We start from the raw sequence: 24,910 nt of genomic DNA on the forward strand, positions 1-24,910 counted from the left end.
GCCTCTGAAACGTATTTGTATGTGGTGTTCAGGAACTGGGCAAGTCGCAAGTTTGAGTACGAAGATGCAGGGAAAGAAGATGAGAGTCGCCTTGGCTGATGAAGCTTTGCGCGTCCGGATACGAGTGGCACTGCACAAGACCGCAACGACACGAGGAAGACTGGGAGTGTCCTATATCCGAGTTGACGTCGAGAACAGTACGGGCCGTCGAACGTGTACGGACCACAGAAACCCCTCGTGGCGTTCCAAGACTTTTCGGAGTGGGCTCAAGTCTGAAGAGGGGACAGTATTGACCGTGGGACGGAGAGAGCCGGTCGCCAGCACAACATCAGCGCACATGCTTACAAATCTAACCCACGCAAGATGGAGGCTCTAGCGAAACGAAACAGTTGACAACAGCAGCTGGACTTGGGCAATATGGCGGGACCGGTCACCATGGATGAGTGATCGAGCCTGGTATTGGAGTTGGGTGACCTTGCAACATCCGCCCCTGGAAGTGAGCAGTGATTCGGTCTCCGTGCAGCTGGCAACTGTTGACTCACCAACCGGTACCCGTCATCCTTGGCGGCCGAATTGTCTGTTCATATTAGTGGGTAATTATATGTGTGGGTTGCCTCCTTCCTCGGTGGGGTGCTTCTAATCCGTTTGGATCAGTCAAACACGGTGGAGGTTTATTCTGTGAAGCAGGGGTGGGGAAGCATGATGCTTCTGGGAAAATTTTGTTGGTGTAATCCGTGCAGCTTCCCGCATGGATCCCATCGTGCTTTGTTGAGCATGACGTTCACTTTGTTGCACTTTATGAGTGCGGTGGATTTCCCCCAGCAGTTGAGTTCAGTTATTCTATTCCTCGATTCGATTCTATCATGCACGTGAGATACGTATGGAAATTCATGAAAGTAGCGTTACCAGGTGGCGTGTATGTGTCCTGGTCAAAACATGCGCGTGTCGTAGTGAAATTGAGTTTGAAACTTTGAACCTTACAAGAATATTTGCATCTTTCATCATAAAGCACAATGAGGTAGTCAACCTTGAAAGCTGCAGCAGGACAAAATTACTATGAAACAATTGTGTATAAAGAGTTTATGTTGAGGCCCCAAGAAGGGATGGACGTGATATGCACAGTGTGATTATTTCAAATATGGAATTGTTTTTGTAATAAGTAATAAAATGCATAATTTATACAAACTTTTACATTGCCAACATTGAGGTATTTAAATCAAAGCTTTTATACAAAAGTGTTGGATTTGAAAGAAGAAAACTATGTGAAAATTTATTTACTTCTGTTTATTACTTTCTTTGAAAGTGCAAAGGTTTTAACTTAGCATTTGAATTTAGTTTGCTTTAATCTTCAATTTGATTTGAAAATACATATGAGATTTGTATGAAAATTCTTGAAAGTAGCATTGTGGCGTGTATGTGTCATGGTCAATTTTTTGTGTGATGTAATCAAGTTGAACTTGAATTTTTGAATCTTAAAAGAATTTTTGCTTCTTTGTGTATAAATAAACTTCAAATAAATTTCAAATAGTAAATAGTGTATATATTTAATATCAAACTAATTTGAGAGTGTATACATGTTTGAATAGTAGTACAAAACTTGTATTCCAAGAATGCCATAAAAGTCTAATTAAATATCTAGAAGCACTTGAAGTCTTGGTGTGCAATATTATAAGTCATTTAAATGAAAACTTTGCTTTGGATGTAGTCAATTATACATCATCCATCATTACCTTGTTAATTATATTTTTAGTCTTATATTTTTAATTTTAGATAAATCATAGTTTAAAAATTAACTCAAATTTTAATGTTGTTTTTTTGTTTGATTATTTTATATGTTTTTTTAAAGTTTATATTTACTTAATTTATATTTCTATTTATTATATGTATCTTTTATTTTTAACTTTTTTCTTTCTTTTAATGACTATTTTTATTTATTATATGCATAGTAATTTTTATCAATTTATAGTACTTAAGTAATTACTTTTTGTAAATATTATTGATTTTAATTCTTGTATGATTAGTCTATTATTAGTTTTTCTATTATTTGATTATATTGATGTCAGCTCTCAATTATATTCTAAAATTTAAATTTTTATTATTTTCCTATTTTACGATAATTAAACATGTTACTTTAGGATTTATATAAGTAGAATTCAGTTTTATAGAATTTTTAGAATCAGAACCCCTCATGGTATAAATCATAGCTTAATTCCTTGAATTAGGTTAATTAAGACTAAAGTGACAAGAGTTAAAAAATTAGAATAGCAACTTAGTTAATTTAATAATTTAGAGGTTGTTAGTCATTACTTTAAGGGTTGACTAAAAGCCAATGAGTACATCTATAATCATTCACATGATTTAGGGGTTGGAATTATAATTCTCTAAAAGATTTAGGGAAGTTAGCAATAGTAATTTTGGATTTTTCCTCCAAATTTGGCAAATTTAAGCGGCATGGTGGTTCTTCTACTTAATAGGAGTCTCTTCAATGCAATAGTGGCACCAGATTTACCTCGTGGAGTGAAGAAAACAAGATCAGCAACCTCTCCTTCAAAATACAAGAGAAGCAATGAAATTCTCATTTTGAAGAATTTCACAAAAAAATTGCCTAGATCCTTGTAAGTAAAAACTTCTATGGAAATTATAATTGAATATGGATCAGGGCATGTGAGTAGTCGATCTTAGCTTAAAAAGGTGTTTTGAACACAATAGTGAAGTTAGATTTATAAAAAAATGCCTTCTTGACCACTTACAAGGGCCATCAGCCTTGATAATGAGATTGGCTCTTGGATGAATGAAGGCCGTAGATCTAGATTAGGGATCTGAAAAATCAAGGGTGGAGATGTAGTGACCCTTCTATGAGCCTCCATTCAATTGTATAAGAGAGGCTTGGTTTTCCAAGCCCTCTCTCTCTCCTCTTTTGGTGAAGGGCGAAGCCATGCTAAAATTTGGCCAAAAATCCTAATTTTAATTTCATTTAGATTTTAAATCTCATTGTGAATATTGTGGATGGATGTGCATGGATTTTAAGTTGTGAATGATAGTCATTGGGTCTTAAAACACGTTTCATTGTGGTGAATAGCTCCCTTTGCCTCTCAATTACTCCAAGGGTTTCAAGAGCCTCAGATTTCCCTCCATCAGTCATTCAATTGTTTTAGTTCCAATGTGATTTTTTTTGTGGTCGTAGCTTTTGTTGTTAGCTTTCCAAAAAGGTAAGTCTCGCTCCATTTGGAGTTGAACTAAACTTTTGGTGAAATTTTGAGTGTGAGGGGGTCGACTGCCTTTGCAGTTTGGACTAATCGAGTTGGGGAAGGCATTTCTCAGTGCCTGATAACTGGATTAGTTTGAAATTTTGGGAGCATTAAGATTTGTAAGCTAAGCTTTGAAGGGCTCAAGTTTCCCTGGATTTAAAGACAATTTGAATTTTTAGCGAATTTCTAAGTGAAGGGGGTTGGTCGCCGCGGCAGTTTGGATCACTCAACTTCAAAGGAGCAATTCTCACGACTGGATCACTAGATTGCAATGAGATTTGTTGAGGCAGGAGCGTCTTTAAGTTAACCTTGCAACAACTTGTGAATTATTCAATTTGGAGCTAATTAAAATTTTTGGCAAATTTTGGAGTAGAAGGGGATTGTTGCCTTCAATCTTTGGCGTTGTCAAGGTACCTTCGCTTTTACCTCTCTTATTTTATTTTTACTTTTATCTTCTTAGTAACTCGTAATCTCCACATTTCAACTTTTGACTAATAAATTTTAACTTTTAACTTTTAACCTTTAATATTCTCACTTAAATTTTTAAACTTTGAACTTTAACTTTTGAATTTAATATTTAACTTTAATTTTTAACTTTAATTTTTAACTTTTAACTTTAACTTTTAACTTAAATTTTAATGTTAACTTTTAACTTTTAATTTAAACTTAAGTTTTTATTCTTATTGTGAATTAATAAGAAAAACTTAATTAATTACTTTTATCTTTTTTTTTGTGTGGTGAATTTCATCTAATATTTTAATTTAATATCGATAACCATTGCTTGGAAGGCGTTAATTTTAATTGAATTACAAACACCCACATTTTAATTAACCTAATAATTTCACAATTGGGAGTTCTTCCATTCTACCTCTTGAGCTCGTTGTGTAATACTAAATACATAGAGTGGTGGATGTTAGGCTCACAATTGATAAATTGCTTTCTTTTTTAAGAACAACAAGAAGTAGACTTAAACTACAACATTAAATTACAAAAGAAAAACCTTAAATTGTATTAAGACTTAAATTGTGAGTCTAAAAATTGAAATTTTAGACAAAAGCAAAGAAGAAGTATGGCTTTAAAAAAAAAGGTAGATTCCAAAGCATAGTTCTTCAAATAAATTTCAAATTTTAGAAAAAATTAAGAAAAAGAATATGGCATAACAAGATTAATTAGTTTTCAAGTTTTAGCTAGCTCTTTTTCTTCATTTAAAATTTCAAATATACTTAAAAAAAATATACAATTAGATTTTTTATTCTATAAATAATTACTTAGTTATTTTATTACTTTATAGTATCATTAAATATTAAATATATCTAATTATATATACCAAAATATTCTCTACTCTACTTCTTTCGATAAGATATCTTGATTGTGTTGGTCATAAGTACTTCAATTTTTTGACATTTTTGAAAAGTGAAGTTGAATTAATGGCCAAAATGACTTCTTTTTGTTATTGAATCTATATTTGTAGAAAGTGATGAAATTCACAAAATATTATTAATTATTATAGGTTATTCTACAAGTTACTTTCTTATTCACACTATTTATATTTTGTGATATCTATGTATTATAATTTAAAAAACTACTTGAAATTCTATTATTTATTTTTTTAATTTCTTATTGTAAAATAAAGTCTAAATAATGGATGATTTTGCCATTTTAAGATTAATATAAGATCCTAAAATTTCAAATAGATCTCTCACCTTTATCAACTTTAAAGACTAATATAAGTAATCAAAATCTTCCAAAAAATATTTAATTGATTTAATGATGTTGCCTAAAGAACTATCTAATATTGTGCCTTTGAAATTATAAGAGGCTTCAATTCTTTTTAATCTTCAAAGGTTTAATGGATCTATAAATAAAGACCTATTAACTCACATAGAATAAAATATAAAATTACTAATTATTTATTTAGTAATCAACCATGGATATTACTTAATATGGTTACAAATAACTTTAACATATTTTGCATATGAACGGTATACATTCATATAGAGGAATTATTTACTACATTGAAACAATATCTAGCAACCTTCTTTTGTATGTTTAAATATGTAATTGGCCAAAAATAAGCTCTTTTAACTTTGATAAATATTAAATAAGGTCTCTTAGAAGATATCATTTCTTATGTGAAGTGATTTTATGTATTATGTATCCAATATATTGATATCTTTTTAAATCAAGATACCACAAAATAATATTTTATCCAAAATTTTTCTATGCATTTTATAATTTTAGATATAAAAAATAAGAGACTGAAGTACTTAGAGAGAGTCGTTCATACTCTCTTAAAAGTAGAAATTATTGATAAGAAAAATGATTGTATTCATAAAAAGATAAAAGAACCTATATCTACTTTTATGCATTTATAACATTGATATATTAAATTCCATCAATATTGAACTTTAAACTAATTTTAGCCTTTTCCTATTTTTAATAAGTACTATAGTATCTTTAGATATATAGGCCTTCTATGATCAAGTTATAAATAATACTTCAAATGATATTAAATTGGAATAATTTAAAACTGAGATAAGACAAGAAAATGATGTGTTGGAAAACAAGATGATGAATTCTAAATCCTAAACTTGATTTCATCAAATATCAAAGTCTAACTATAGAATTTACATACCATAATTTGAAAATTTATGACTTTGAGTTGTGATGTACAATTTAATGACAAGTGAACCACACAACCAAATAATGTTCACAATTTCTATAACACATATTTATGAAAAATAATCAATTCCAACCTCATAAACTTGCTTGTTATTCAAAAAAAAAAAAATCATAATTTTTCTTCAAATCAAAGGAATACTATGATACCTTCTCTTATTTACAAAAAGCCACATTGACTATATCAATATTGGATCAAGAATGAAATTTTATACTCCAAATATTAAAGAATTCTTTCTATATATTGTTATAAAAGATCCAATTAGGTCAGCCTATTAAACCTTTCTTTAAAAAACTAGAAACTATGCAAAAAACATATAAAGGGGTTAGATTTGCAGATCCTATTATTTCAATTTTCTATCAACCCTCTATTACAATCATTAAAGCAATGATCAAAATCATCAATCTTCAATCTTCAATGATTAAAATCATTAATTTACTTATACTAATTTAGATTTTAATTATTTTTATGTCAATAGAAAAATGAAAATTATTATCTTTTTATTTTTATTTTTTATTTTTTATTTTAAATATAAACATCAAGCTATCTTTGACTTTTTATATTCAATTTGATGGAAAAATAAAATTAATATAGTCTATATTTAAAGCAATATTTAAGATATATCATCAATTGCCTTCAAGCTGATTTAACAATTTTGGTATCATAGGCAAATTTATCAATTTTTTCAAAAAATTATATATTTTTTTTAAATTATGGTATTATTATCAACTTGATTTATTTTTTTCAAAATTTTATAATTCTATAATAAAGAATTGAAAAAATCATTTATCAAAATTTTATGCTTTAATAAATTAAAAGAAGCTCAAATACAAAAAATTAATATTAGTATACATATTCTAAAAAATAATCTAAATTCTTAGTGAGTATGAAAGTATAATCACTTTATTGTAATATCAAGATTAATTGCTTTTGTAATAAGTTAGATTGCCATTAACTCAAATCATTTCTTATTTATGAACAAATGAACTCAATTGTATATTGATTATATCTATTGAAATCTATAAATATTCATGGTTTATTCCATCTATTTCTTCTTGAGTCCTATAAGATAGTGGATATACTAAAAATAAAAATAAATGCTATCTCATCTTATAAAAGTGATTAATAAGCAAGAATTTGATGTAAAAAAGTTTTATTTTCAAAGCAGCCTTGAATTAGGTTAGAATATGTTGTACACTAGTGTTGATATGATATTAGTAAATTCACATGGGAGCCTACAAAGAATCTTACAAATGTAGCAAAAAAGGTTGATACTTTCATTAACAACATCTATCAAAATTAAAATAAAGAATCAAGATATAATCACCAATCTTTATAGAACTCATTCCTTATAAAAGAAGTAATGTTATAGACATACATAATTATTTAAATATAAAATATTTAATAAAAAGTATATATATAAAAATTTGATAATATCTTTAGAATGAACTTTTAAGAAGCTTCACATATGCAACTTTGATTTTATACATATTTCTAGTTAATTGATAAGTTAAAAACTTGGCTAACAAGTTGACCATATATGACACATCTTGAGAACTTATTGTAAAAGTTGGCCATATGGCAAATATATAAGAAACTTTTTTATCAAGTTATAAATGTACTTTATAAATTTAACACATGTTAGAGGTTTTATAGAACATCATGACATAGCTCTTTGTTAGATATTAGATATAAAAGCAAGAGTGATGCATTCATCACTCTTGTGAACATCTATTTTGTTTTTAGTCTTCTTTTAAGAATCTTTAAACTTTTTGTTTTTGATAAAAGTCATTTTAATTTTAAAATTATACTATCTTTGAATGTTCATCTATTCTTTTTTAATAACAAATGAATATAATGGTCTTTTTATTATTTATAATTTATGCATTTGACACTATTTTCTCTTGATGATTTTTTCCAAATAAGGCTTTAGAAACTTTCAAGAATGAGTTTAGATCATATAAGAGTCGTGAATCATTTTCCATCAAAAAAAGAAATCAAAACAAATTACATATAGATGGAAGTGCATATATGGTTCTGTAGAATGTATAAATGACTTTTCTGGTTCGTTATCGGTTAAATAGTAGTAATGTTGGAATTTAGATGAATGGTTAGTTCGATTAGTTGTTAATAGTAGGAAGTTAGGAACATATACGATTAAGAAGCCAAAGTTTCACAACCTGTGGAATCTGCTGAATGACGATTCATATTTTGGTAGGATAAAGAGGTTGAGGAAGAAGGAATGGGGGCCAGACTGTGATAGTCGTGAGCCAGGGTAAAGCTTGGAGCTACCCTTTTGTTTTCTTTGCTTTTGTGTTTTTCTTTAGTATTGGATTTAAGAAAAGGATTGCTGAAACTGTGATTGAGATATTGAAAATTATGAATTCGAATTAATTAATTTGGAAAAAGAAAGTGTGATTGTGATAATAGAGATTATTGCATTGTGTTAGTAGCACTGGAAGATTGAGTAAAAGTAAAGGAATTGAGAATTGAAGTATTGTGGAAAGAGATTAAGCATCTTGTAGATGTCAGGAATGTCAGTGATATTTAGTAGCTGCAAGGCAGTGAATGATTGTAGAGATTGTGAAGGGATTGAATTGAGATGAGGAAGAGAACTTTGGAAGTTTTAGATAATTAATACATAATCAATTGTGACATAACATATCCAATTCATACAACGAGTCTTTTCCCGAGATCGAATCCACCTATACTGATCAAATATCTTGGTGTTTTGAGTCCGAGTCAAATGACGATTACATTTTTGGCACCGCTGTCGGGGATTGACAATAGTATGAAATGTTAAAGAATTGATGGTACAAAAGACGAGATCGAAGGAGTATGAGCAGTGATTACGATTATGGTAATCACAGAAGGAATCAACAAGTAAAGGAAAGACAGGAGCGATTTTATTTTAGAAATTTATTACGACAACAACAAGAAGGGATTCAACGTAAGAAATGTCGATGTAGTTGGATAAAGCCGTGGCTGCATGCATGTGCGAGTATTCGAGCATATCCAAGTTCTGAAAGAAGTGCAATATTGCACCATTATATACCATTGGAGAAATTACTGCGAGCGCTTATAGGAGATATCGCGAGTAACGAAGCGTCAGAGTCAAGTTCAGTAATTATAAGAAGTTTAAGTACAGAAGAATTGAATAATAGCGATAGTTTACAAGAAAGAAGAGTGAGCAAATATCAAATTGGAACAAAAAAAAGAATTCATATTAATATAGCAAGAAGACCAGCGCAAGCACCAATGGCAGAAGAAGCACCCGTAGTGCCAATAGCGGTACAGATGGGAGCAATTGGAGATTGCACCACCAGCGTGGCTCCATTACCCACGTTTAATGGATGATCGGGTTCTGATCGCGATCAACACCTGTCCCAATTTTTGACAGCGTGTGTAGCCAATAATGGCAGAACTGAAGATGTCTGGCTGCGATGGCTACCATCGACTTTAAAAGATACAGTGTTTGAATGGTATATTCGACAACCAGTGGGACAATTTTCTAATTGGGAAGCATTGAAAAATGCTTTCTTAACTCATTTTCGACCAATAGGATTCGAAGATCGTCTTCGAGAAAATTTGCTGAACAGTAAAATGTTTGTGGGAGAATCGATGCAGTCGTATTATGGCCGAGTTACAGATATATTACGTAAATGGCCAAACAATCAAATTCCAGACGCGTTTATATTGTCAATAATAGTGAATGGGTTGCATCCCCCAGAATTGAAGATGTTTGTTAAGGAGTCTCAACCAGTTATGATAGCTGCCTCCTTAGCACGTGCAAAGGTGTGGGAGGAGTGCCATTATGATCAACTGTTGATGGTGGGAACCACAATGATTCCTAGTGTAGGAAATCAAGTTCCAATGACCAATACGATGATAGGGAGCTACCCACGAATGATTGCGCCTCGTATGGGAAATCCCAATTCTCAAGGAGTATTTAATGCCACTCCTTTGCAGGCGATACCACCTGTGGCAACTTATCCTTCGCCGATGGCATATCGACAACCTGAAGTACCGATGAATGCAACAATTAACGATTCTAACGAAGCTCTATTGTTAAATCTAATGAAGAAAATGGAAGAATTAGCCGTGCATATGACTAAAGATTAAGAGAAAAGGCATAAACCTTCTAATATGAGACCTAATGTATGGTGTAACAACTGTAAAGGGCACGGACACTTTGATACGGAATGCCCCTCGCCTCATCAGAAGATGGGACAGTGTATGTATTGTGGAGGAAAGCATAACAGTGCCAATTGTTGGTACTTACCAAGACAACAAACAATGATACAACCAACTGTATGGGATGTAAATCAAATGCAAACAGGAAATATGGGTGGATGGAATGGAAATAGAAATAATAGAGTGAATCGTGGTTTCGGAAATTTCCAAAATCCTAACTATAATCAGCCATACGGGACCAATATGTAGAATGGTGGCCAAAATCCTAACTATAATCAGCCCTACGGGACCAATATGTAGAATGGTGGCCAAAATCAAATGGGAAATCAACCATCGATGCCAATACAACAGACCAATTCAGCAATGGCGACAACTAGTCAACCTGGATCCTTTACTGCACCAACATGGAACCGACCTGGAAGGTATGTCCCGACGGAGACTCCCAATGTACCTGACGGGACAGGAAGAAAACCAATTTGTTGTTTCCGATGCCGCCAATTGGATCATTATACAAGTGATTGCAACAACCCAAGATTTGTCAAAGAATACGCACCTCTTTGCACAAATTGTAAGCAATCTGGTCATTACCACTACCAATGTAATGTGCCTTTTAATCCAAATAGTAGGGACCAGCACATGACATCAACAGTACAAATTATAGAAGAAACAAACAAACCACAGGAATCACCGGTACATCGGGTGGAAGCGATTCACGCAGTATTGACAAGAAATTAGCAAAAAGGCAAAGAACCAATTCAAATATTGGAGAAATCGATACCAGCCCCGGTCAACAAATCAATACCAAAATCTGCTCCATTATTGGACGAAGCGTCACCGTCACAACCCAATTCGACCAATATATTGGTGCGTCCACCAATTTCACAAGTACCAATATTACACCAATACGGTGGATAGTCACACCAGTTAAAGGATCCAATTTTCAAGGAGCAGTTGCAACCAGAAATCGAAGAAGTACCAATTTTTGATATTGGAAGTACCAATATACGGGGACCGGGATCCGAAATCCGTAAGAAAAAAAAGACATTGGGAATCATGACCAATATGGAACCCTATGATATTCTGAAGGATTTAGGTTCAATTCAACCAACAATCACAATAAAGCAATTATTGGCAGTAGCACCAGAATACCGTAACACCTTAAATTCTTCTTTGATTCGACGAAGAACTCGTCAAAAAGAAATTTGTGAAGTAAGTTTGAATCCAGATCCAGGCGCGCCGACTATTGATGTATCAATTGGTGGAGTATTAATTCAGGGTGTACAAGTGGATGGCGGGGCTAGCGTTAACCTTATGAATGTGGATACAATGGAAGAATTGGGATTGGACCAATTAATGCTAACTGCGGTTGTTTTGCGAATGGCAGATTCAAGTCGAGTCCTACCTATGGGTACTTTACGAGGAATTGATACAGTTGTTGCGGGGATTACATACACAATTGATTATATTTTATTCCGATTGCAAAGCACAGTATTATCATATCCAATTTTGTTGGGTCGAACGTGGCTATATCAAGCTGAAGCTCGGAACGATTGGGGTCATGGAACGCTAACAATTGGAAAGGGTAAGGATAAAATAGTGCTCCAAATGTATCCTCTTCAGTATCACGGAGAAACTCAAATTACCAGTCCAGAATATACATCGGACTGCGAACAGGAGTATATGGAAGAAGAACTGGTTGTTTCAAAATCAAAGGCTGTCGAGGCACGGGAAGTTGTAGTACAAAATAGGAATATTTACCATTGTGGAGGACCAGGAGAATATTTTGTTCTTCCAGACATTATTGATGATTCAGATCATATGATTGCACACTGGATGCAGTGAAGAGATGTTAATCAAGTTGGTGCTATAGATCCCGAATTGAAAAGCTCCAATTTGTCGGAGTTTTTGAAAGATCCCAAAACAGAGCAGAAGATTACCGCTGAAGCTCTTAATGGACCAAAGTGTCAATCAATAAATCTAGGCACAAAGGATAATCCCAAATTGATTCAAATTTATGATGGTATAACGAATAAAACTAAAGAGCTTTGGACAGATTATTTTATAAAACATAAATCAGCTTTTGCTTAGTCTTATAAAGATTTGAAGGGTATTCCAGCTGAAGTTTGTGAGCATCAAATAAAATTGGAGGACACGGCTACACCAGTATGACAAAGGCAACATCGACTGAATCCTAAATATTTGTTGATGGTCAAGGAGGAATTGGATAAGCTTCTGGAGGTGGGATTTATATATCCTGTACCACATAGTGAATGGGTTTCGCCGATAGTTATGGTTCCCAAGAAGAACGGGAAAGTCCAAATTTTCCAAGATTTTTGAAAGTTGAATGCTACTACAAAGAAGGATTACTTTCCTTTACCATTTACAGATAGTATCTTAGACGCAGTAGCAGGCCACGAATGTTATTCGTTTCTTGATGGTTTTTCCGGATATAATCAGGTACAAATTGCAAAAGAGGATCAATTAAAGACTACGTTTACTACGGATTGGGGAACTTTTGCTTATAAGGTCATGCCTTTCGGACTTTGTAATGCGCCAGCTACATTTCAGAGGGTGATGATGCAAGCATTCCAAGATGAGCTACGGGTTTCAATGGAAATCTTTTTAGATGATTTCTACACATTCAGCACCAGAGAAGAACACTTAGACAAATTGAGCCGGTGTTTAAGCAAATGTGCTAAATTTAGAATTTCTTTGAATTTAGAAAAATGTAAATTTGGAGTACCCTCAGGAAAATTATTGGGTCATATCGTATCGGAAATAGGTATCGCCACCGATCCGGATAAAATAAAAATTATACTAGAACTCCAAATACCCGATACAGTGACAGGTGTTTGCACCTTTATTGGGCATGTTAGCTATTATCAACGTTTTATTTATCTATTTATTGTTATCTATATTCCATTGATAAATTTGTTGAAAAAGCAACGACCGGACAGTCTCAAACCAATTTGGACTAAGGAATGTACAGTTGCGTTTGAAACATTAAAACAAAAATTGGTTTCTGCACCAATATTGGTTGCCCCTTGTTGGACAAAATCTTTTGAGGTTTATGTTGATGCCTCTAATGTTGCGATTGGTTCGGTATTGAGCCAGAAGGATGACAAGGGCCACATTCATCCTATTTATTATGCAAGCCGTCAGTTGGTGGCTGCCGAACGGAATTACACTACAACTGAGCGAGAGGCTTTGGGAATGATTTATTCTGTCCAAAAGTTTCAACATTATCTTCTTGGATATAAATTTGTCTTCCACGTGGATCATGACGCTTTAAAATATATGATTAACAAGCCCCAGTTGAGTGGCCGCATCGCAAGATGGGTATTGCTTTTACAAGAATTTGATTTTACTATTAATGTACGGCTCGGGAAGTCGCATGCCAATGCGGACCATCTATCGCGACTGTCCAATATATTGGGAAATGAACCCATTTCTAATGCATTACCTGATGCTGAGTTATTTCTTGTCAACCTAATTACGTCGAAATATAGCGAATTAATACAGTATTTGACTTTTCAAACTTTTTCTTTCCATTTTACGGAGAAGCTTAAGAGAAGATTCGTTTTGAAAAGCGCACCTTATACTATGATTGGAGAAACTTTATATAAACAAGGGAAAGACGGAATTTTACGCCGTTGCGTTTATCAGAATGAAGCACGCACTATATTGGAAGGATGTCATTTGGATAGTTGTGGTGGACATTTTGCAGGCGACAACACAGCACGCAAAGTTTTACAAGCGAGATATTGGTGGCCGACAATGTTTGCGGATGCTCACCAGTTTGCACGTCGTTGTGACCCGTGCCAGCAAATTGGTCATCCTACGGGTACATCCGCAATGCTGTTAGTTCCAATTCTGGCACAGGCACCTTTTGAAAAATGGGGTATTGATTTCATGGGCTCAATTGCACCTGCCTCTCGCCATGGACAAAAACGGTATATATTGGTTGCCACGGACTATGTTACCAAATGGGCCGAAGCGAAGGCAACAAAATCTGATAGTGCTAGTGATGTAGCCACATTCTTATATGAAAATATTATTACACGGTTTGGCTGTCCAAAAGAATTGGTCAGTGATCGAGGAACCCATTTCATTAATAGTACAATTGAAGCATTGACTGCTAAATATGAGATTAAACACCGCAAGACGACACTGTATCATCCCAGAGCAAATGGCCAAACAGAAAAGACCAACGGCATATTATGTACAATTATCACCAAGACAATATCTGGTGCAGGCACGGATTGGGACACTAAATTGTTTGCCGCTTTGTGGGCATACCGTACTGCATATAAAGTTATGACTAATGCCACACCCTTTCAATTAATTTATGGTCAGGAAGCAATATTACCTATCGAATTTGAAGTTCAAAGTTTGTGCATTGCACTGGAGGAACGATTGGGGGATACGGAGTCGTTACAAGTTCATTTCGCACAATTGGAGCAGTTGGATGAAACTCGAACCAATGCCCTATTGAGACAGGAGGCCACTCAAAGGCGATGGAAAAGTTATTATGATAGTAAATTAAAACCAAAATTTTTTATGCCCAATGATTTGGTACTGCTTTATGACAGTCGTTTTAAAAATTTTCTAAGAAAATTTCATATTCGGTGGCATGGGCCATACAGAGTCATTGAGGGTTTTCTCAATGGCTTAGTCTAATTGGAAGACTTTATGGGTGCTAAATTTACCACGCGTATAAATGGGAATCGGCTACGTCTGTATACTACATAAACCCGGGACAGGTTTTATATCGGTGGGGGGGGAGAGAGAAAGCCAATTTAGTATTGAAGTGACAACGCAAGAGTTGTGATGGGAAGGAAAGAGCGTGTGATGATGAGATTATGGACGGGTTGAGTGAAGGTGAGCCGTCAGGAAGACACTAATAGGATAGGTTGTTATAGGCCTGTTAGGTTAAGTCATATCAGGAGGAGAACCAGGGTAGAAGTTAGGAATGGGGCTCTTGGCTGGCATTGTTTACATTGCAATTTCTTGATTCATGTTGCTAAGCACAGGATTTAGAGGATTATCGTGAGTAGCAAAGATGGTGATTGAGCGTAAGAAGAGGACAGCTACGAGAGAGGAGCGACAGCGTAATGTCAACACGAAGGAAGCATTGCCACCAATCGAGTGCGTGATAGTGACCAGCATGGAGCCGGTCGCTATGGACATTTTTTGGTCGCAAAGGAGACAGAGAGAGTTTTGCACGGCACAGATGTATGGGTTTTTGAAGTTTTTGCAGAGGCTACCACCAATAGATATAGCATTGTTAACGGAATATGTGACGAATTATGATCCGGAAGACGGGTCCAATGTGATTCATGGGAGAATTATTGGTATAGATGAGGTGACGTTGAACAAGGTTCTATATCTTCCCATGGGTGAGCTACCGGTATCGGAAGACTTGGAGTCTGATTTTGTTCCAAGCAAGTACTTCAAGTCGGAAAACGAAGCATTTGAGAAAAATCAAGGGTGGAAGACAGCGGATGCGCTTACGCCGAAGCTGGGAGAATGGATGCGGTTTGTGCAGAAGCGATTAGGGCTGAACTGACATTCGACGTATATGACAAGGAGGTTATTATTTTCAGCAATTGCGATGCTGGAGGGGATGGTCTTCAACTGGGCAGCGTATGTTGCGACCGGAATCCATGTGGAATTGGACGTGAAAAGAAGAACAGGGAAGGTTACCACGATGTTATGCTCCAACTACGTATGTGAAGCAATTAGATATCAACTGAAACAACCTTCAATGGTGGAGAGAGTAGACGCTGTAGCAACAGAGATAAGAGTAGAGTCAACGCCATTGCCATCAAAATAAGTCGAGGAAGCGGCGATGGCAGAGTGCAGCCAAGCTAGAAATTACGAACGGACCAATGTCAGCTCGTCATCTAGAGAATTGGGTCGTCCCAGTACCAATATGGCCGTCACTCTACCAGTACTGGTAGAATATTATCAACGGGTGGGTTTATCGGGAACTGGCCAGCAGGCAAGAGAACTCAAGGAGTTAATCTCGGCACAAATTACTCAATTACAGATGGCCGTTGAAAAAATGGGCAATGAGTTCAGCCTTAGACAGGTACTGGAGGAGAAGGACAAGATCATTGAGGATCAGAAGAAGAAGATTGGGGATTTACAACGTGCTTCAGTAACGGACGCTCTCAAATATTCAAGATTAGAGCACCAATTCAAGGAGACCCAAGCGAAATGGGCCAAGGAGAATAAGTTGGCAAAGATTCTGATGGAGCTTACCAAGCAGGAGTGTATGGAGTTGTGGAACCAATACCAGAAGGAAAAGAATAGGGTGGCGAAATTGGAAGCCAGGAGATCCAAATTGGAGGACAATTTTTGGAGACAATTGGAGAGCTCGAAGACGAAGAACGAGCAATTGAAGAGAAGGATTGCCGAATTGGAGGCAGAAATGATTACAGTTACCACGCAGCAAGGAGAGGTCAATCCAGCAAGTACATCTTTATGGGAATTAGAGAAACAGGTGCATGCCTTGGAAGAGCAGCTGAAAGAGCGAGACACCCAAATTGCGCTTTTGGAGTCTCAGGTTCGGGAATTGGGAGCACTTAACGAGGATTTGACAACTTTATTGAACGGAGAGCAGGTGGGAGAGGGAGTTGGAGAAGAAGCTCAAGAAGTCGAAACCAATCTCACTTATGGAAATGATGAAACGGACCAAGGCAGAGCAGAGGTTCAGACATTGGAGAAAGCCAATGATGTGGTGATATTGTAAAATGTAGTACGAGGTGGTTTGCGAGGACGCTGCACAGTAAGGAATGGGGCTATGTAGAATGTATAAATGACTTTTCTGGTTCGTTATCGGTTAAATAGTAGTAATGTTGGAATTTAGATGAATGGTTAGTTCGATTAGTTGTTAATAGTAGGAAGTTAGGAACATATACGATTAAGAAGCCAAAGTTTCACAACCTGTGGAATCTGCTGAATGACGATTCATATTTTGGTAGGATAAAGAGGTTGAGGAAGAAGGAATGGGGGCCAAACTGTGATAGTCGTGAGTCAGGGTAAAGTTTGGAGCTATCCTTTTGTTTTCTTTGCTTTTGTGTTTTTCTTTAGTATTGGATTTAAGAAAAGGATTGCTGAAACTGTGATTGAGATATTGAAAATTATGAATTCGAATTAATTAATTTGGAGAAAGAAAGTGTGATTGTGATAATAGAGATTATTGCATTGTGTTAGTAGCACTGGAAGATTGAGTAAAAGTAAAGGAATTGAGAATTGAAGTATTGTGGAAAGAGATTAAGCATCCTGTAGATGTCAGGAATGTCAGTGATATTTAGTAGCTGCAAGGCAGTGAATGATTGTAGAGATTGTGAAGGGATTGAATTGAGATGAGGAAGAGAACTTTGGAAGTTTTAGATAATTAATACATAATCAATTGTGACATAACATATCCAATTCATACAACGAGTCTTTCCCCGAGATCGAATCCACCTATACTGATCAAATATCTTGGTGTTTTGAGTCCGAGTCAAACGACGATTATAGGTTCCAACTTGAATAAATCCATCAAAATATTAGAAATGATGTAATTGTAGATAGTATTGATTTATTGTAGAAATCATCAAAATTTTAATTTTAATCTATTAAAAATTTTAATTTATTAATATTTTTTTATAATCATAAAAAAAATTGAATTCACTTATAAAGTTGATTAACTCATTTCTCTCAATTGCACTATTGATTGGCATAAACATTATACCTTATTGTTGATTTCTTCTAAACGCTTAAGAATAATAGTTCCATAATTGATATTGATAATATGTAAAATTTCTATCCTAAGATTGTTGGCAAGCTTGTAAAGATCTACAATAGTTATATATTTTTTTTCATTTCTATTAAGTATAGCATCTATGATCTTTTCTTCCAACTTTTTAACAAATGACTTTAATAAATCTGTAAATTGAATTAACATAAGATTATATGCAACCTCTAATATCTAATAAAAATTTCTACAAAAAAAAGATAATCTACTTTCTATAAAAAAATAATAAATGTTAGAAAATTAAAATATATATAATTTAAACATAAATAGTCCACCACTTTTAAAACAAAATAAAAAGAATGGCATAATTCATTCACTTCTCAATAATAATAATAATAATAATATTTTATTATACTTATCAAACTATTAAAAACATTAATCATAAAAAATCAAAATATCAATACACTTTTTTGTCATTAAAGAAAAAAAATAATCAATTAAAGATGGTATAATTTTAAAATTAAAGTGGTTATTATCAAAGATTAAAAAAAAACTAAAAACTTTTAAAACAAGACTAAAAATAAGAAATGTGTTGATAAGAGTGAAGAAGTTCTCACCTTTGCCTTCATATGTACAATCTTACAAAGAACTACATAGCAACATTCTATAGAACCTCCAACACATATCCAACTTGCACGATATGTGTCTAATTTATAAAACAAGACTCTTATACGTGCACCTCATTGCCAACTTGTAATATAAATGGCCAATATGTACAACACATTATCAACTTATTGATCCAGTTTTTTACTTATCAATCATATTAAACATGTATAAACTCAAATTAACAAATATAAAAAAAATTAAAAAATCCATAAATACTACCATTGGTTAAAATAAATAACATATTGTTTTTACATTATTAAAAGTCATGTAAAAAACATGTTGAAACACTATAAAAAAACATGTTGAAACAAAAAATTATGTAAAAAACATGAATAGTCCACCACTTATCCTTGAAAAGAATCATGGTTTTTACATGTTTCAGTATATTCTGCAGAATTAGTACAGTTCATGACAGAAGTTACATTATAAATTCAGTTTAGGTTATTTACATGAACCACGACTAATTTTCTTCTATATGTAAGTATTCCATTTATAAACAATAAAAGAACTAAAATCACAATTCGGAGTACCAATCCTAAAGGCAGTCCCGTTGAGGGGCTCGGTTAAGCTGTGTCTCCTGGGATTGTGCCTGACAGCTAAAAGATCACATCACCTGACAGAAAGTTCTCAATCTCTAGAAAACCAAGAGCAAGACGAGAGGCTACATCTAGACCAATATTCCGTAAAGTAAGAAGGCAACTATTGTGAAGAACTCCATGGATTTCTCCCCCAATTTGAAAACAGCACAACCGTGATGTGCAATTTGTACCAATGGAGGAAGTGTCTATGAGCACAATATCATACTAAACTGGCAATGGAGACCAGCTTGTAATCAGTTTGTTAGTGCGAACGATTGCAGTACAAAAACGTGACGACTCGTTAAAAAAATATACAAAGCACAATGCAGACTCACGAATGAAACACTTACGTAGCACATTGAGCTCAAAGTACATCTTCCATAGACTCGCTCCGGAATAGCCATCAGACTCGGTCTGTCAGATATGGGCAAAGCCAAACCTGTCCGCATCATGGTTGACCAGTTAGGTCACATCACTTGGCTATTAAAATTGTGTGGAAAGAACAATTTCAGTCCTAGCAGACATTGACAATTGACTCACACGTGAAACGAAAATCAGATCAATTTCCCTCGTAGACTGATATGAACAACCAGGGGCAGGGTTATAACTCAGACTAGAAGGATGACATGAATAACCATACACAACAGAGCCTTCAATTAGAACTTGTCCACTGCACACAACATCAATCCCACAATCATACATCTGAGAAGTATCACTGACGAAAATAAAGACTTCTTTAATCCACTTCCTGCAGGGGAGGAGCCATATCCTCATTTACGAACTTCCCTTTTCCCTTCTCTGCAGATCGACCCTTGCCCTTACGGTCAAGGAGAGCCTTCCTGTCGTTGTCTAACTTCAACTTCGTTGTCACTACCTTCAAAGCATCGATTCCAACATTAACGGTGGCTCCTGCAATCACAAACCGTGAAATCCAATGAGCTCGTCCCAGACACAATCTCATTACTCCACAAAACTTCAAGGGTCGTCTAAAACTAACTACATGGTCTCGAAAAGAGGATTACGGTTCACGTTCTCGCGAGTGATACACTCAACGTGGTTCACCCAATTCCGTCTATATACTTGAGCAACCTTCCCTTCTCGGCCTTTGAATGTGCCACGGACCACCATGACTTCGTCATCCTTCCTTACTGGTACAGAGCGAACCTGCAACCGTTCGCTCAAGTGAACATCAAACCACGATACCAGAAATAACTCGTGGGACACTACTAAATAATTCTACTCACGCGCCAACCAATGAAGCATGGGCGCGACCTGTCGGAGCTATACAATTGCAGAACAATCCATGTATACAAAATCTCAGTCTGGATCATACAAAAATGCGCGTTGTCTTTAATTGAACAGCATGCAGTTGGAACGCCATTTAGTTAAGTTCCAAATCTATTAGTGGAACATCCGACTTACATTGTATTTGTTCTTCAGGTCTGAAGACAGGGAAGCGCTCATAAGAATCCGTCTCTCACAAGAAGGGGCACTAAAGTGTGCCTTCCTTGACTTACGCCTTGAGCTGCTCACACCTGCACCAACACATCCACCAATTCAGAACATGTCATGCGACTGCTAGCAACATGTGGAGGCACACAAGCCTTTACCATTTAACAACCAACAGCTACTGCAAGAATTTGTGATAATTGGATTTATGTTCAACAGCTCCACTACATCTGTTTCAGCCAATTTCTTATCTCCAGCGTAACACTAACCTCATGTACAACTCCAACCACTAAACCTCTCGACCAAATCTCCCACTCAGATAAAATAGAGCGATAAACTCCATTTCCATAGCCGAAAATCACAGCATAGAAGAGCAAGAAGAACAGAAGCTTACGAGGAGAGAACTTCATGGCTACGGCCAGTGGAGCCGAGACACAAAAACGAGGAAAGAGGGCGTGACCATCACCTTAGCGTTGGCGATGGAGGGAGCATCCTTATTAGCTTGAATTCAGGGTTTAGGATTTGTCAATGACCTTATGGATGTACGATTTCCGTTGGAGTGAGCGACCCAGACTGCGATTATATTCATCCGTCCACCTGAGCCCATTTTACCTTTGTTACAAACCAACCTCGTATACAGAGTCACTTCAAAGTATGGTTGTTTGGTCAGGCGGACCTTGGACAACTCGACTTAAAACTGGCCATTAAGTCAATGTAAAAGTCATTAAAATAAAATAAATATGACTTTGATCTTGTGTACTTGATTGAGAATTGAGCATCTATTCTAATAGGCCCAATTTTTATGTAAATGGACAACTTTTTGGCACCAATACTACCATAAAAAGTGCTACCATGTAGGCACTTTTACAACCAAAACGTCCATTGATTGTTCACCTTATTGAGCACTCTCCATATTATTTATTGTAGTTTATAATAAATACTATAGCTACAGTATTTGGAATGTAGTAGAGAAGAATTATTTATCATCTCTCCTTCTCTTCTTGTATATGAGATACAACTAGATCAATAGATTTTTATGTATGAAGCTCCCTCTCCTTAAAAATCCTCTTGTGTGTATTACTTACTATTATTCTTGTGTATGTGTGCATTACTTACTACTACTCTTGTGTCTTTTTAAACATTCTCAACACGTTATTAGCATGACTTTCTTCTATATACTATCACAATTTTTTTTGCTCTAGTCTTGACTCTTCAAACCTATTGCTACTCTTGCTCCTTCTCTAACTCATGATCTTGTTGCATTTCTTGCTGGCCCCTCACACATTAGCAGCTTGCTTAGAACACTTGCTCCACTCTTTGCCCTGCTTGCTTAGAATACTTGCTCTAGTCCAACCTCCCTGCTATACCCCGCGCTTGCTACCAAATTACTGCCAAACAACCGTTGTTGCTGACCGTCAACTGCCGTCGTCCCTACTATTGCAACCCTGCCGCCCCACCGCTGTCTATCGGTACTATCCTACTGTTGCTCTATTATCACAATCTACAACCTTGTTTACAAAAATATATATATATATATATATATATATATATATATATACAAATTTTTTGTTTTCAAATTCAAGTTAATCATTTTATTTGACTTTATATTTTAAGATACATTTTACTCAACTTTTCTACTTGATCTTGTATTTTCTTTATAGATTTATTTATAATGAGTGCTTCAACATCTTCAACTACTTCTACTATGGTTCCAACTATTATTAATATATTCTAATATTTTCAAGATCTTTTATTTCCATTATTGACTATGGATAGAAATAATAATCTATTATAGGCAAAAATAGAAAAAGAAAATTTATTTATAGAACAACTCTCAAATATCATTATATTTGAAGAATCTCCTACAATAAGTAATATTATTCCTCTTACTATTCATTGGAAAGCACATCTTCTCCTTCTTCGTCATCTTGTACTTGCATTATAACATCAATATTTGAAAATGGAAGATCTTGCAAAACTTTGGAAGAATCTTAAATCCAGCTTCGATGATCAAAAAACCATTTTTCTTCCACACGCACGTCATAATTAGACACATTTATGTGTCTTGGATTTTTCAAATTCAAATGCTTTCAATAATAAAATATATAGTATTATCTCACAATTACAATTATGTGGACAAAGCATCTCTGAAGAAGAAATGATTGAGTAAAATCTCTTTACATTTCCTCTTGTATCTGCTGTGCTTGCACAATAATACATGAACATAAAATTTTAGAGTCATTTTTATCTCATGTCCTATCTACTTCTTGTGGAGAAGCAAAATGAGCTACTCTTGCACAATGCGGAAGCTCGTCCTATTGGAACCAGAGTTCTAGAATCTCATGCACTTCAAATTTCAAAGTCTAAGAAAAAAATTATATAAACATAGAAAATGTACTCATAAGTATTAAGGTAGTCATAATCATGATCATTTTTATTGATATGGAAAGAATAAATATTCTACTATTAATTATAGTAAAAAACAAAAATCAGAGATACATTCTTGCCATAAGTATGGAATGATTTGACATTTAGCATATGTGTATTGTATTTTAGAATATTTTATTAAAATATTCCAAGAAAATAAGAAACTACGAGCTGACGCTCGTGAAGTTCATACCATGGATGCATCCATGGATTCAATTGGTGTTGATGACTTAAAGGCTTATATGAATGACAAAACTTCTAATGATGAATTAAATGATGCATTCATTGATTCTGCAATAACACATACTATTCTAAGGAATAGATGATTTTTTATTAAAAAATATTCAATTTGGAAAATTAAAAATATAATGATCATGGCTGGAGTAAATGCATTTTGTTTCTAAGAAGGCACAGCGATAGTAAGATTACTTGTGTGTTTCATCATAAAATGTAAACATGCAATGTTTACACCTTTAGTACCTTGGAATCTGATCAACTATCGAGATATGTATATCAATGGTTATCACCTCTCGACAGCCATTTTAAATAGAAAAGAGATTTTTGGTTCTTGCGAAGAACCATAAAGTTGTTGAAAAAATAATTGTTACAAAAAATGGTTTATATCGAATTGTAATTCCACCTCTTATTATATTTAATTTGACATCATCTATCACAAAGAGTCGTACTTCTCTCTAGCATAGACAATTGAGACATCCAAGATCTACATTATTTAGAAAGATCATTCTATGTATAACTGGATACAATTTAAAGTCTATGGATGTAGACTCTATGAAATTATGTTGTGCATGCGTGCAAGGTAAGATGATTACTCGGCCTTCAATTTAGAAATTCCTATAAGAATTACCACTAATACTTGAAAGATTGCATGGTAATATTCGTGGTCCTATTAATCCAATATTGGGACTATTTCGTTATTTTTTGGTCTTTATTGATGTATTAGGTAAACAATCACATGTTTCATTATTATCAATTTGAAATATGGTGTTTGCAAATCTTATATCCATGCTTATTCATTTTTGGACACATTTTCTTGATTATCCTATAAAAACATTGCATATGGATAATGCAAAAGAGTTCACATCAAAGTTTTTTGAAGACTATTATACTACAACAAGAATTGAGTTGACATATTGTGTTCCATATGAACATGCTCAAAATAGACTTGTCTGTGGAATGTAAGATGGAATTAATATGCAAGCGAGATACTCAAGGTCAAATAATCAGATATAAAGCTCGTCTTGTTCCTCAAGGATTTACTCAACGATTTGACATTAATTATGAATCTACATATTCTCTAGTCATGGATTCAATTATATTTTGATATATTATTGGAATGGCAATTCATGCCACCCTTGAGATGCATCTGATGGATGTAGTAAGTGCATATCTATGTGGTTCTCTTGATGCAAATATTTATATGAAAGTTCCACCAGGCTTAGAAATAAGAATTCCAAATGGACCTACTCCAAGACAATATTATGGTATTAAATTATGTAAGGCCTTATATAGTTTAAAACAATTGAGATGCATGTGGTATCAATGTCTTTGAGATTATTTAATTACAAATAAGTTTGTAAGTGATCCACTAATCCCTTGTATATTTATCAAACGAGATAAAACTAGTTTTGCGATCATCACTATATATGTTGATGATCTTAACCTAGAGGGCACTAAATTTGCATGTGTTGTAGCTATTAACCTGCTTATATGTAAATTTGAGATGAAAATGCTAGGAAAAAAAACTTTCTGTATTAATCTTCAAATTATGTATTTCATAGATGGTAGCATTTTTTTTTACCAACTAACATATATTAGATGAATCTTATGAAGATTCAATATGATTGATGCTTATCCATTGTCTACACCAATAGTTGGACGTGGTTATGATGGTCATGATCCA

General features: G+C 34.4%; 1 pseudogene across 2 annotated transcripts; it reads right to left on the reverse strand.

Annotated features, from left to right (window-relative positions):
- Positions 1-18,885: 18,885 nt before the first annotated feature.
- Positions 18,886-21,049, reverse strand: LOC112277806 (large ribosomal subunit protein uL24z pseudogene; annotated as a pseudogene). 2 transcript variants are annotated; one of them, NR_165815.1, is made up of 4 exons: positions 20,957-21,049; positions 20,536-20,648; positions 20,136-20,277; positions 18,886-20,022 (listed from the first exon to the last, which is right to left on the reverse strand). The product of NR_165815.1 is annotated as a large ribosomal subunit protein uL24z pseudogene, transcript variant 2 (transcript). The 2 variants fall into 2 exon arrangements; NR_165814.1 differs by having other exon boundaries at positions 20,832-20,973.
- Between the last annotated feature and the right edge of the window lie 3,861 nt (positions 21,050-24,910).

This window comes from Physcomitrium patens, chromosome 26, assembly GCF_059467195.1.
Source record: "Physcomitrium patens ecotype Gransden chromosome 26, ASM5946719v1, whole genome shotgun sequence".
Taxonomy (NCBI): domain Eukaryota; kingdom Viridiplantae; phylum Streptophyta; class Bryopsida; order Funariales; family Funariaceae; genus Physcomitrium; species Physcomitrium patens.